Here is a 15,105-nt window from a genome sequence, read left to right as displayed (position 1 = left end):
AGGGCCTGGAAGGGGCAGAGAGGGAGGCGAAATATAGAAAATGTTTGCCAAGCAAACAAAGAAAGCACTTACAGTACACGGATCCTGAAGATACACAGAATCGGGAAGCTCAGCAGGCATCATTATTGTCCTATACTGCACGCTGCTTTCCTGAGAGACGTGTGTGCTTTCTGAGGGCCTGTGGAACATAAGAATAGATAAAGCTGTCTTCTGCCGAGTCAGTACTGTGGCTCTATCTAACTCAGTGCTAGCAGCACAGACTAGCAGCAGGTTTTAGGCAGACCCCATTCCCAGCCCTATGTGGGGATTGAATTTGGGACCTTCTAAGCAGCTGCTCTACCACTAAGCTGTGGCTCTTCCTCAGCAGCCAATACATTATGTGCTTCAGCACCTCACCATATGCCGCTCCCTGCCAACAAGCAATTTGTATCCCTTTCTCCAGTTTTTCCATTCATCAAGGCTCTTCTTATGGCGGAACCACTGTGGAAGACAATATGGTGGAGCAGATGGGCCTTTGCTCTGATCCAGAAGGGCACTTCCTGTGTTCTTACATGGGTCATGCTGCTCCTTCAGTCTGGATCAAGAACATTTATGGCTTTAAACTTTTATAAAGGTCAAAAGCTGAGCTCTGAATTGGGCTCGGGTATTAACTGGGAGCCAAGTGCTCTGAGCACAGCTGAAATGTGCTCCCATGGGCCACATCCCTTTAATAATCTGGTTGCTGCACTCTAGACCAGGTAAATGGAGTGTGATAAAATGGTTTCTCTCGTGAGGAATGGAGATTGCTGTGGTTACCTGGCAACACTCTACCTCAGTGCAAGGCAGGTTGGCATGTGCATATATTTAAATGCATTGTAAAAGGTAACTAAAAGGTTGCCCCTTCATCACAAGCACTTCCAGGAGTACCTTTGACAGCTTTCTCACACATATCGGAGAAGACCTTTCCGAAACGTTATATGTATTTTGGGAGCAGCCGGAGGGGAGGCAGCAAAGGGCCCATTTATAGGAGATGGCACGATTAATGAGGTTCATAAAGACCTTTGGCGAAGTGCTGAGATATTACAAGATCAAAGCCAAGCTTCATCAGTGCATGAAGCTGGCCCAGAGGCTACGTGGCAGGCAGGAGTGGAGCATCTGATACTGGCAGTCAATCTGGCAGGTTCAAATTGTAATGGGATTTAGAGGTGCCACAGGATTGTTGTACAGGCCTTCCAACATAGTATAATTTTATGGCAACAGAGATAAGGTCAGAGGTGGATAGGCTCAAAGGAATCCAAAGGAAAAATTAATGACCGAAGACAGCTGGAAAACATGCAGAGGGAGACTCTTGTATATAGAGAGATCATTAACTTTTGCAACACGCAGCCCCAGGCAAGTAATGCCTATGAGAACCTTCTGACCCTAAACACATTTATGTGTGAATAAGTCTCACTGGGGTAGATGAAGCCCAGTTCCTGATAAGCGTGCTTAAGAATGCAGGATGAGTTTCCAGCAATCTTTTTTGACAACAAGAAGTAGTCACAAAGTGATTGTTTCACCATGGTGTGAAGGACTGGTGTGAAGGAAGCACTACATAGTCACACATTTCCTTGTGGGTAATATGTTGGGGGCCACTTGCTGGCAGTGGGCAGAGCTTGAGCCAAAAATGGCTGGGGCCAGAGCCATCAGTAGGCAAGACCTGAGTAAGGACTCTTACCTTGGTTCATAGGCAGGCATAGGCAACCTCGGCCCTCCAGCTGTTTTGGGACTACAACTCCCATCATCCCTGACCACTGGTCCTGTTAGCTAGGGATGATGGGAGTTCATAGGCTTGTGCCTTCTGGGTGTGGCCTCCACTTCTCCTCGCAGCCTGCACTATTCTCCAAATCAGGCCCTGTTTTTCAGTGTGATGGATGAGAGATGATTCTCCTTGGTGGATCATGTTATATCTCTGAAGATGTTGCTTCCCCCTACTCACTTTCTAAATTCTCGGGTGATAATGTAGCAAAAAAAGCAGTCCTTTGGAAGATAAAGCTTAGAGATTAACCAAAAAATGATGGTTCCAAATAGTGATGTAATTCCAGCTTGCCAGCACCTACATTGAACCTGAAGAATTCCAGGTAGAGAATTATGTAGAAATTATGCTTATGTAGAGAATTAAGCATAAATTCTGGTTTAATATGCTGGCTGTTTGCCATAATAAACATTGATTGATTGAATTCCAGAAAAGTCAGGCTGTCGGATTTGTCTGTCATATTTTGCAGCTCTGACAAAGGGTTTGTAGGCCTTCAAACTCAGAAGTGGGGGATACTTGGGTGAAATATACACAAGCATGTTGTGGGTGTGGGGAGAAGATCCTATGTCCAGTAACTAGAGCTACACACACAGTTGCCCTGGGATCAAAGTTACACATGCACTGCTAGAAAAATGTTTGGAACTGTTCACCTTGATAGTGCTGATCCCCTGTGGGTTTGTTTTTGTTTGTTTGTTTCATTTTGTTTTAAGCCAAGGTATGGTTTAATTAAAAAATCAGATAACAATCAACACCTGAATTAAAACTATCTTAACACAATACAGTGTTAAACAAAAAGCCCTGTAAAATATATGAAAAATGTATATACAGATGGGAAAGTGTCAATGTTGAAGGATGAACTGAGGGATGATCACTCCCTTCTGTTAACTACAGTGCTGTCATTGCAAAAGATACCAACTATCTGTTGCATTTGAGGATCTCTGTACCAGGGAACATGTTTCTGGAAGTGGCTAAGAAGTGGTAGAATATATGTAATTTTCTTACAGCAGTCACGTGTAGGAAAATGCTATTTTAAACAGCAGGGCATTTATAGGAAAATGTTGTTTCTGTAATGCATATTTGGGTTTTAATCATCCACTGTCATTTCATGATATCCAAAATCTGCTTGTTCTGTCTAATAATAGATTTAGCCCTGGTTATGGTTCCTATGTATTTTGCACTAGTTGTGTTTTCTGAAAAGCAGTTCTCCAAAGCAGCCCTGTGTAAGGGTGGGTGTGGAGCCTGAGTTCTTCCTGTTCCAGAACTGTGAAAGAGAGTTCCCTTAGACAGCTTTATTTCTGATCACACCACATTAATTTCTTGCCGTTTCCTGCTGATGACTGCACTGCATTGCTGTTGCTATTTTACAAGCATTTTTTCTACCACTGAGTATTAGCAGCAACCTCTTGGAACAATTTATAAACAACATTTTCAGCTCTTTCATTTCTAATAGCTGTCTGGGTTCAGAACATATTGTGCTGGGTTGAGGGGCCAGGGAAGCATCAACCAACCAATGCAGCTAGAAGCAACAAATAGATAATATGTTTGACCAGAACACTAACATTGTTAAAAGCACTGAACATGCTGAAATATAGAAAAATATGTTGACAGCTTGACATGACATCCTGTCCTGGCGGCTACAAATGTTTTTTACTATGAAATTTCAAAAGGAAATCTTGGCTGTTTCAAGCAGTACCTTTGTGGTGATGTGTCCAGAAAGAGCTGCATTTGTGATCTCTTATTGCATTGGTGATCTCTTACCCAGCAAAAACATGGCAGGATCTTTGGGTTTATAGGGAACAAACACCAAACACATGAGAAGACTGAAATTTTCAGATGCACAGATTTAGACATTTAAGAGTTTGCCTTCATTAAATAATGAAAAGAACAACTGTGCATAATCCACTTTGTTTATAAACTTGATACATTCCAAAAATGAACTTTTGCTAATTGACACTGTAACCTCTGGTTGTGTTTGGTACATGTACGGGGGGGGGGGGAGACTGACTGAAACATTAAGTTCATGACAGGGAAACATGACATGAACATAACATAACATTACTTTTATAAAACCCACAAAGTACAAATATTCAACTATACTCAGAACGCTCTGTCGGATGTGACATGCCAATATTATTTTCTTTAAATAGCAAGTTGATAAGCACATCAAAGAAAAGCTTTAGAGGAAAAATTAAAAAGTGAACTTATTAAAATAGAAGCAAGTAGCAATGTTGAATTAATAAGAATTTTAGGCTACAAAACAATACCCATTTATGCACACAAGCTGCACTGAGTGTTAAAATAACTGGATCTTTTAGCATTGGCAAGGCTTAAGCCCTTGGACAATGTCCACAAAATTTAAATCTCATTTCAAGCCCACCACCTGCTGCCCAGTGGAAGCCTGGGGTTGGGAGAGGATCCAATATATTATACCCTACACATTGAAGAAAAGGTACTGGCTGAAAACTACAGCTTGAGAGGGCTAGATGTTGCCCGTCCACCCAGTCTGGAGAACTCTGCATGTTTGGGGTGACATCCAATATAATGTTGATAACCTTGATAGTTGGTAGTGTCAGGAGCTCAGCCTACACTTGAGTAGGACCCTGGCAGAGACACATGCCCGACTGGCATGTTCCCTCCCTCCTGGTCGATAGTTTGGGAACTTCAAAAGCTTTCTTCAGCCCGAACATCACAGCAACTGATGCCAAGAGACATCGGCACACCTAGGGATCCGCAGAGTTTGCGCATCATGCATAACAGACCTCAGCAACTCAGCATTTTGGCTAATCTACTTTATTTACATATAAACACACACGGAGCACTGCAACATGGCTCCCTCTCTCTCTAGTATCAGACAGCAAAGAGAAAGAACAAAGGACAATAGTCCCACTTCACGGAACACAGTAACACAAACATCCTGTCTCCATCACTTCCCACTCTATGGAGACAAAACATACCATCATTTGATAGACAACAATCGCATGACTGCGATCACGGAGCAGGAATTCTAACAGGTAGAGCAAACAGTAGTACAAAAGCTTAACTGTCACCAAGGATAAGAATAATACTAGCATTTGTGCTAGGGGCTACTCAACCTCTTTCACCCACTGCATTTAGCTGCTGGGGCTCCCACTAGCACAGTGGTAATTAGTGCCCGTTAGGACTGGCAGGGTGGGAGGCAGGGAAACCAACAGTAGGTGAAGTCAGAACCAATGTCAAGCAGAGCCAACTAATTCTAATTTTGGCCCATTCTCCTACTGGCTGAGTTCCACAAGGGGCAATAGTGATTCTAAGGAGGACAGAGTTCACAGCCAGGGTTGGTGGCAGGCTGAAGTTGGTGGAGGTTGCCCTATTTGGCTGAGGTTGGCTGAGGTTGCCCTATTTGGACCATGTGGACCAGATGCTAAGTGAGATCGAAGCAGAGAAAAGGCAGCACCAGACTCAGTGCAGTATCATCTCTTGCATCCTTCAGTAAAAAGAGGCTTCCCTAGGAAAAAGAGGCTTCCCTAGGAAACCTCACTCAGTGCTAATTATATGTTACATAGGATGGGAGCAGAGGAGAGGGAGCAGGTCTGCTGAGCCCAGGAACCCCCATCCTTCCACTACTACCACCTCTGTGCACGCACACAACCCTAATGGTGGATCCATCTAAGTAGAGATGGGAGAAATTCAACTCAGTTCACATTTATAAGGGAACCTGCCTAAATTGCACTTTCCAAAGCAATATGCAAACCAACACGCAGTCATCCTTTGAAATTTCTCCAAATTTTACAGTGCAGTTCTCCAGCCAAGTAATGCATACAAAAATGCAACTACTAGGGCAAAATATCCATCAGAGCCAGCTCACCCATTAGGTAGAGTGAAGCAGCTGCCTCAGCTGGCAGAAATGCAAGAGGTAGCACCCTGCTTGCCCCAGCACTTCCACCACCACTGGAATGCCGCCCTGTCACCGAGTTTCAATGAGCACACAGGGGGTTCCACACGTGGGTATTGCCACTTGTCTTCCCTGCCCCTGGGGTGGAGAAGATGAGCACCAAGGTTCCTCTTGCAAGGTTTTGGCAAGGGGGGCATTATGATGACAGCAGAAGTAGTGGGGTGAGTGGGGCACAGCAGGGGACAAGAGACAACACATTCCTGTTTCACCTCAGGAAAAGAAATGGGACGAGCCACCCATGGTGTCCATAAAATGCATGTAATGGAGAAAACAACAGGAATAAATGTACAATATATGGGGGGAATGTGTGTTTTTCAAAAACGTATATATCAGGCAAAATTGCATGGAAATATGTATATTAGAAAAATACTGAACTAAAATGCCGCTGAATTTGCATGAAGACTTCTGTTTAAAATTGCAAACAGGTCTCAAAATGTGGAGAACTGAACTGAAGATTAGAAAAAGGGGGACCCAGAAATGGATAGATTTGCCCATTCCTATCAAACGATTCTTCCATATAGAGATGCTTAGTCTGCACCCCTCACCCTAGACTGCTTAGTACAGTGTGTATCACTGGAGCAGTTGGGCTGGTTGCTCCACCTTTTGTGCATTTTGATATCTTCATTATGGAATTCCGGGTGGCGATCATGGAATTCCCAGCCAGTGTCTCATCCAGGCATTGACCAGGCCCAGATCTGCTTAGGTTCTCCAGCAATGTGGCTCCATTAAGTGCCTCAGACCACACCTTGCGACCCATTTTGTTACCTGTCTGTGATACTTTTGTTTTGCTTTGCTAAAAATTAAGACTTTGGGTTCTTGTACATATTGTGGTAGAAAAAAGAAACAGGATATATCTCCCATGGTGTTGTCATTTCATCAAACTTTCACTCCCACAAGTGTTCCTGCCTGCCACTCGCTTTATTGAAATCTGTCCCTGGGAAAAAGATGTACCCATTCCTGAGGTTTCTTTAGCGTGCTTTCAGGGCTGGGGAAAATCTATTTCCCAAAAGTTCTCTCCTAGCTTGTAATGTTGGCACACACATGCTGATGGTGCCATATGCATGTGTCTTTCCACCTGCTTCCTGGGAATTGAAATTGCCTGCACAAGCCACAACAGGCAGCTCCTTGGAAACTCAAGCAGCTACTTCTGCAAACACGCTGGGGAACAAGACAGTTTCAGATGAAGATGGAGGAACCACCGCAACATAAAAATGTTTTTCAAGAAATGGTCAAAATAATAGATGGGCCAAAATAAACTAGACATAAGAAAAGGGTGGTTGATGATGGCCACATACTTCACGCCAATCAATTTGGGGGCTTAGCATTAAAGATCTTCTGAGCATGAGCATAGGAGGCAGCTGTCTTGATAGTGAGGATCACAGCAATCGATGCGAGCTTCAGGGGCCATGAAGGGATGAAAATCAAATAACTTGAGTCCATGTGCCTACAAAGACCTGGCTTGAGTGATTGGTCTGCTGGGTGCTAACAGTGAATGTGCAGGGGTCCTCGAGGTTTTGTTAAATATGATTAGAAAGGACCAAGAGGTTAAAGGTATGCAAGTGGGAGCTAAACAGTACAAACTGAAAGCATTTGCTGATGATTTAGTATTGACTCTACAGGAGCCAGAATCTAGTACTAAAAGGGTATTGGAACTGATTCAAGAATTCGGACAGGTAGAAGAAGAAGAAGAAGAGTTTGGATTTGATATCCCGCCTTTCACTCCGTTTAAGGAGTCTCAAAGCGGCTAACATTCTCCTTTCCCTTCCTCCCCCACAACAAACACTCTGTGAGGTGAGTGGGGCTGAGAGACTTCAAGGAAGTGTGACTGGCCCAAGGTCACCCAGCAGCTGCATGTGGAGGAGCGGAGACGCGAACCCGGTTCCCCAGATTACAAGACTACCGCTCTCAACCACTACACCACACTGGCTCTGGTAGCAGGTTTTAAGTTGAACAAGATGAAAACTAAGGTTTTAGAGAAGAACTTAACTGTGAATGAGAGAGAGAAATTTCAGAAGGAGACAGGACTAACATTGGTTAAGAAAGTGAAATACTTAGGGGTTAACATGACTGCAAAAAATGTGAATTTATTTAAGGATAATTATGAAAAATGTTGGACTGAAGTGAAAAAGGATTTAGAAATATGGACAAATTTGAAGTTATCATTGTTAGGCCGAATCGCTGTGATAAAAATGAATGTGCTGCCAAGGATGTTGTTTTTGTTTCAAACATTGCAAATTTTGGATAAGATGGATTGTTTCAAGAAGTGGCAGAAAGATATTTCCAGATTTGTTTGGCAGGGCAAGAAGCCTTGAATAAAATTTAAGATATTAACTGATGCTAAAGAAAGAGGTGGATTTGCCCTGCCAGACCTTAAACTTTATTATGAATCAGCTGCTTTTTGCTGGCTGTGAGAATGGCTGCTTCTTGAAAACACAGATGTGTTGGATTTAGAAGGTTTTAACAATGTATTTGGCTGGCATGCATATTTGTGGTACGATAAGGTAAAAGCACATAAAGCGTTTAAAAACCATATTGTAAGAAAAGCACTGTTTAATGTTTGGATAAGATATAAGGATTTGTTAGAAAAGAGAACTCCAAGATGGCTGTCACCAATGGAAGTGAAGGCACAGAAAAAACTCAATATGGAGGCCAAATGGCCGAAATATTGGGAAATATTGGAACAAGATGGAGACAGAATAAAATTGCAGAGCTTTGAAAAATTGAAAAACAAAGTGCGAGATTGGCTCCATTATTATCAAATAATATAGGCCTACAATTTGGACAAAAAAGTTGGTTTCCAGGTGGAAAAATAAAAATTGGAAACAGAATTGTTGGATCCAAAAATTAAGAATTTGTCAAGAATGTATAACTTGCTGTTGAAATGGAATACTCAGGATGAAACGGTGAAATCAGCTATGATTAAATGGGAACAAGATGTTGGACATAACATAATGATGGCTGACTTGGAACAGTTATGGACCACAGGTATGAAATTCACGGCATGTAATGCCTTAAGAGAAAATTTAATGAAAATGATTTATAGGTGGTACATGACACCAGTCAAGCTTGCAAAAATTTACCATTTGCCCGACAATAAATGTTGAAAATGTAATGAGACTGAAGGTACATTTTTTCACCTTTGGTGGACATGCCCAAGGATTAAGACATTCTGGGAGATGATTTATAACGAAATGAAAAAGATATTTAAATATACTTTTCTGAAGAAACCAGAGGCCTTTCTCCTGGGCATGGTCGGCCAATTGGTGCCAAAGAAGGATAGAACTTTTTTTATGTATGCAACAACAGCAGCAAGAATACTCATCGCGAAGTATTGGAAGACACAAGATTTACCCACCCAGGAAGAATGGCAGATGAAGTTGATGGACTATATGGAACTGGCGGAAATGACTGGCAGAATCCGAGACCAGGGAGAAGAATCAGTGGAAGAAGACTGGAAAAAGTTTAAAGACTATTTACAGAAATTCTGTAAAATTAATGAATGTTAGAAAAATGTTGGACTGAAGTTATATGGCTTTAGTAGAAATGTTATAAGGAATTAAGTATAGATAGAATAATAGAGTATTAAAGGGAAAAATAAGGTTAGAATGTGTTAAGATAATTATAGGATAGAAAACAGAGGAAGATGGAAAGGAATTGCTGAAACAATTAACAGAAGTGGAATACAAAAAGGGAGGTGTGAGGAGGTCGTGGAAATAAGTGAATGAAGGATAAGATATTGAAATTGGATTGTGTTTTAAATGGTTTTTGTTTTGTTTTGTTAGTTGTTTGTGTTAGTGTTTTGTAGTGTTTTCTGTATTATATTGTATTGTTGTATTTTGTTTTGTTTTGTTTTCTGTAGTGTTGTGTTTAAACTGTTGAAAAATTAATAAATATTATTTTTTTAAAAAAAACAACAGTGAATGTGCAGGGTCTCATTTGAGAATACAGTACAGTAGACCCTCTAGTTACGTACCGTTCTGGATACGTAACTTTCGGGTTACGAATGCGGCAAACCCAGAAGTATACTTCCAGGTTTTGCCCCGCGTGCATGCACAGAAGCGCTCAATCGCGCTGTGCGAGTGTACAGAAGCGACGCCTCTGCCTACAGACTTTTTGGGTTGCGGACAGACCCCCAAAGGGTCTGTCTGGAGGGTCTCTTAATTTTCCCCAGAGGGTTCATGTCTGGGGGGTCCACTGTAGATCAATTCTTAATATGGCCTAGCGTTACCAGGCGTACAAATTTGTATTCCGAACCAGGTCATTATGAACTTGGACACCATCACAACTTCCTCCGTGTCATCATCACAGGCATTTGCGAGCCCTGGGAAAGGTGCAAGCAAGCCCGACATCGTGTGAATGAAATTCACCAGGGATGCTGCCTTGCATTTCACATCTATTTTAGTGAAGGGGGAAATGGGGTTGGGTGGGAGGTCCGGAGATGATGTTGCTTGGCTTGACGAAGCGTGAGACATCTTAATAATGGCGTCATTAACTAATGAGAAGAAAAGGGAACGAGTGAGTCATTTTCATTTTAGGTAGTTTGTCTTTCTTTCTTACTGTGTGTGGGAAATGACAAAATTACCAAATGAATGCAAGTCCATTATGTATCCAAAGACTTATATTGAGGGATTGTGTACCTTCTTTTCTTCAGCAAGCTGGCAGATGTGTATGTGCATAGCTACTCCAGGCCATTTTTGCTCACTTCTCTTTCACCTGCCTTACTTTGATCGTGAGACACTTGTTGTCCTAGCTCTTCACTTTTACAGTGCTCTGAAATAGGGGGAAAACAAGTGGGACTTGCGACAGAGGGAGGGATTCAATGTAGCACTGTGGCAATTAGTCCCTCAGCACAAGTGCTGCAACTTGACAGATAAAACAATTACCCCCCGCCTCCCCTTGCACACTGTTCTGGGTGTTCTTCCACCTTCCAAGAGGCCTTTTGTGGGGTGCGAGGGGGTGGAGAAGGGGCAAAGCCTCATTGCACTAGTGGAAGTCCTTGTGTGGACTTTTGCTAGTAGGACTCACCAACTGAACCCTAATCTAATGCTAGCATGTGAGTGTCATTCCTTTCCCCTCATCCTGAATTCCATTTCTCTCTTCCCCTCAAAAAAGAAAGAAAGTCAGAATTGCATACCTACTGATCACATTCAGTTTTCATTGGGATGTTGGGGGGCTTTTCCTTCTAAGAGTTAGCTTTCTAAAGATTTTTGTACTTCCACAAACGCTGGGTATTCTTTCAGGCCTGTTTAGACCTCCCCTCTGGTGGCGGAGTTAGTGCCATTTTGATCACATAAGGATTAACACTCAAATGAGTCAAGTTTCCTGTTAGTATATGTGATATGTTCTAGCATCAAAATCACTGGCCCCAGCCTAGCTAGCAGAGGCCCCAAATGGGAGATGCACACCTTAGTATGTGAGAGTAATGGAGACCAAAGGAGCGCCAAAATGTACAACTCCAACTGCTGTATGCATGGGTCTGTTAGATTGGGCTCATGTTCAGCATGTATGGGAGGAAGTAAGAAGAGCCCAGCTGGACCGTGCCAAAGCCCATCTAGTCCAGTATCCTGTTCTCATGGAGGCCAACCAGATGCCTTTGGGAAACTTGCAAGCAGGCCCTGAGTGCAGTACAACTTTCCCACTCATGGTCCTCAACAGCTGGTATGCTTCCTCTAATATTGCAGGTAACATATAGCCATTACAACTAGTAGCCCCAGAAAGTCTTATAAAATAAGAGCGATTCCTTTGTTTTTATCCTATGCATCTGCCAAAAGGCACTGGCTATTCAAAAGCCTTGAAACTGAAGGGTACTTTGATTTTGAACAAATCTCAAAAGCGTGCTCTCAAAAACCAGTGTCTGCCACAAGCTGGATCTCTTTGTTAAATTCTACTAAATCAGAAAGGTGTATCAGCCAGCCAGGAACAGCAGCCATTGTCCCAAATGAGACAAAAGAGAAGTATGAGAGAGAGAGAGAGAGAGAGAGAGAGAGAGAGAGAGAGAGAGAGAGAGAGAGAATGAACATGAACGGCTTCATGCTTCTATATTGTAATTATCATAATTTAATTTTGAAAAACTCCTAGCACTTTCATCTTGCTTTGTAGGATTTGGTTGCTCAAGTGTCACAAGTGCTTCTTGAATGGAAGATTTCTGTATTGTTTTCTGAACCTTTTAAAGGTTTTACTACATTTTATAAATGTCTCTAATTTCTCTGGGGGCTGTGAAATATCTTACTCGGGAGCCACTCATCTAGTAAGCATTTTTTTGAAAAAGAGAAAGAAAAAAGAAAAGAAAAATTAAAGTGGGGGATGAATAGCAGGAAGCTGTCTGGTTCCCCACATCCTCCTGTAGTGGAGTGAACTGATAGAGCGGATGGGTGGTAGTCAGTGTTAGTTCTACTCAAACCCATTGAAGTCAATATACATGACTAATTTAGATTTCTGAATTTCAACAATGCAACGCCTTCTTTTAGTAACAGAGGTGCACAAAGTCATGCACCTAATGTAAGAAGAGTCTTCTCTGAGAAGATCAAGGGGCCACCCCAGTCCAGCATTCTGCTTTCCACAATGACCAGACAGATGCCTCCAGAAGTATTTAGAGACAGCCTGCCTCTGAATATGGCAGCCCAGAGGAGCCTTTCTAAAGCAAGGGAACAGGCTGCCCCACCTCATCAAGCCATCCCAACTGAGCTGGACAAGCAAACTTCCTCTGCCAGTGATATTGAGGCCACCAAATTCTTTGAATTGGTGTGTTGTCAACTACCTGGATCTCCTTCCTTAGATCCCTGGCACTGAAAAGATATTGAGTGTTTTGCCAAGCAAGCTTCACCAGGAAAGACAATCTCTGAGTCACCACAACTCTCCTTAGGGCCTTCTCCTTAGTCAGCACCTGCTTAGCCTCAGGTACTGAGGGAGTGGGGAGCTGGAGGGTGGGTCACTGAAAGGTTCAGGCAGGATCATGTGGAAAAGGTTGGTCCTTCTAATAGCTGAGTTCCAAGACATTTGGACCTTCATGGGTAATGACCAGCACTTCGAATTTTGCCTAGAGACAATAGAACCAGTGTAACTGTTTAAGAACTGGTGATATCCATTCAATGTGACTGGTTCTAGCTTAGCCCCATGCTGTGTACCAACTGATGATTCCAAGAAATCTTCAAAGGCAGCTCCAATGTATTGCAGCAGTCCAGCCTCAAAGTTCCAAGCCCATGGATAACAGTGACCAGACTATTACTGCGAGAAGGGATGTAACCAGAGGCAGCAGCCTAAGAAGATAAAAGACATTGTGTGCTGTGGAAATGGCTTGGTTCCATCTTATGTGGGATTCAACAGCAGCCATAAGCTACAAAAGCTGAGCCTTCAAGGCAACCCCATCCATAACAGCATGGCTACCACACACCCTCTGCCGGCCAGGTGAACCACCTTTCACCAGGGCATCTGACTTACCTAGAATCAACTTCCATTTGTTGGCCCTCTTCCCATCCATTACAGCTTCTACACACCGATTCCTCACTCTCCGTCAACTCAGCAGTTACATGTAGAAGAAGAAGAGTTTGGATTTGATATCCCGCATTATCACTACCCGAAGGAGTCTCAAAGCGGCTAACATTCTCCTTTCCCTTCCTCCCCCACAACAAACACTCTGTGAGGTGAGTGGGGCTGAGAGGCTTCAGAGAAGTGTGACTAGCCCAAGGTCACCCAGCAGCTGCATGTGGAGGAGCGGAGACGCGAACCCGGTTCCCAGATTACGAATCTACCGCTCTTAACCACTACACCACACTGGCTAGATGTTAAATAACATGGTCCCATTGCATTAATGTTATAGAGCTGAGCTGTAGGCCTCTTAGCATCACCTTCTAGAACAGGCCATCCAGATAGAAGTGCAATATAGTACGGTGCCTCTAGTCTCCAACAAGGATGGCCTATCCAGAATAATACCATAGCTGATGGTATCAAAAACCACAGGAGAATCAGCACATTGTGGCTATACTTGTCTTTCTCCTGACCATAATCTCATCACAAACAGACATATACACCTTGCTAAAATAGCAGAACTATTTAAGGCATGAGGCCTGAAGTTTGCATTTGTTTTAGGCTTATGTGTGAAATTGGATGCTACATTTTAGGTTCTGTCTAGGATTCTTCCCTTTCCTGTTGACTGTTGGAAAATTCTATTCCACCTTTAGTTATAAGACATGGAACTGTTGCATGTCACATGTCTGTTTACATTCCAGCACAGTCTGCTGGGAACTTCCATTGTGTGTATAGCTTTTGTTTTTCTCTGTCTCTCTGAGAAGACAGAGAAAGAGAAGACATGTTTCTTTGTCCTGATTTATGATTAATAAATCTGTAGCTGTAGTATGCTTCCATAAGCCTCACGCCTATTCTGTGTGTGCAGTTCGCTCTGCTGACATAGTGTGCCCTGGTTTTGAAGCCTGGGTTGCTGATTTACATCAGAGCAGAGGCCAATGGGTCTTCGCAGCGGGACGGCTGGAAAGAGACGACCCAGCTGGGGGTAGCCAGCTGGCCTTGTGGCCCTCTGTATGTCGACATTGACTACAGTGTTGTAGATGTTGACCTTCAGTGAGGTCAGATTGACTACCATGTTGAGATTTTGCTAGGTTGTTTTAATATTGGAGGATAAATCAGGGATAATCACTTAAGGTATTTTTCAAGCACAATATGTTTTTGGAAGGTGCTCAAATCCAGCTTACCTTAGCCACAGGTAATTAAATCTTCATGCAGCCATTTCCACTCAGCTTCTCTTTAATCACTGCCTTCATTCCATTGCCAAGAATCCTCTCCAACCTCCTTGCTCATATGCCTCTGCTTTCAGTCAAATGCCAGCAGCCTCTCCTGCACTGTCCTCTTCTGTTTTCTCTTGGGAAATCCAGAGTCATTAGCTTTGAGATCACAGAATGTTAATTTTTTTCAATGACAGATTAGTTCCCAGCTGGATATTGAAGACTTGCATGTTAAAGACAGGCAGTCCATGCTGAGTATTTATTTTGTATTCAACAAGAAGAGGAGAGAGGATAATCTATTTAGGCACAGGTGGGTTTACTTCATCTTCAATGCAATCCTTGAAAAGGTTTAGTGTGTTTAAGTGCTTATGTTGATTTCATTGGGTCTTATTTAAATGTATTTGAAAGGGGAAACCATCCTGTTATGCTGTCCTGCACCGTGAATTAACTGGGGCTTGTAAAACTACAATTTCCCAAATCCAGAGGAAATGGGAAGCTGCAGTTTGTAACAAACTATATCTAGACACTCTAAATCTCCTCCGTGTTTGAAGAGGGGAGGAAGACAAAGCTAGCCTGAGGCTTGCTGCAACACATCCTCATAATGCTAAATGGTTATATATAATTATGTCAGACAGCAGCCAATGTCTGATGAAAATATAAATATG

General features: G+C 42.7%; 1 long non-coding RNA gene across 2 annotated transcripts in view; it reads right to left on the bottom strand.

Moving 5' to 3' along the window:
- Window positions 1-13,425, bottom strand: part of LOC308473992 — a 30,220-nt gene extending 16,795 nt beyond the window's left edge. For both annotated transcript variants that reach the window (XR_013984443.1, XR_013984444.1), the window contains exons 1-3: window positions 13,143-13,425; window positions 3,468-3,553; window positions 73-178 (exon numbers count right to left, since the gene is read on the bottom strand). This is a non-coding gene — a long non-coding RNA (uncharacterized lncRNA). The remainder of the gene's footprint in view (window positions 1-72; window positions 179-3,467; window positions 3,554-13,142) is intronic.
- Window positions 13,426-15,105: the final 1,680 nt, after the last annotated feature.

Source organism: Podarcis pityusensis, assembly GCF_964106645.2.
Source record: "Podarcis pityusensis genome assembly, chromosome: 3".
NCBI lineage: Eukaryota > Metazoa > Chordata > Lepidosauria > Squamata > Lacertidae > Podarcis > Podarcis pityusensis.
Note: the sequence above shows the minus strand (reverse complement) of the source record. Positions and strands in the feature narration are given on the sequence as shown.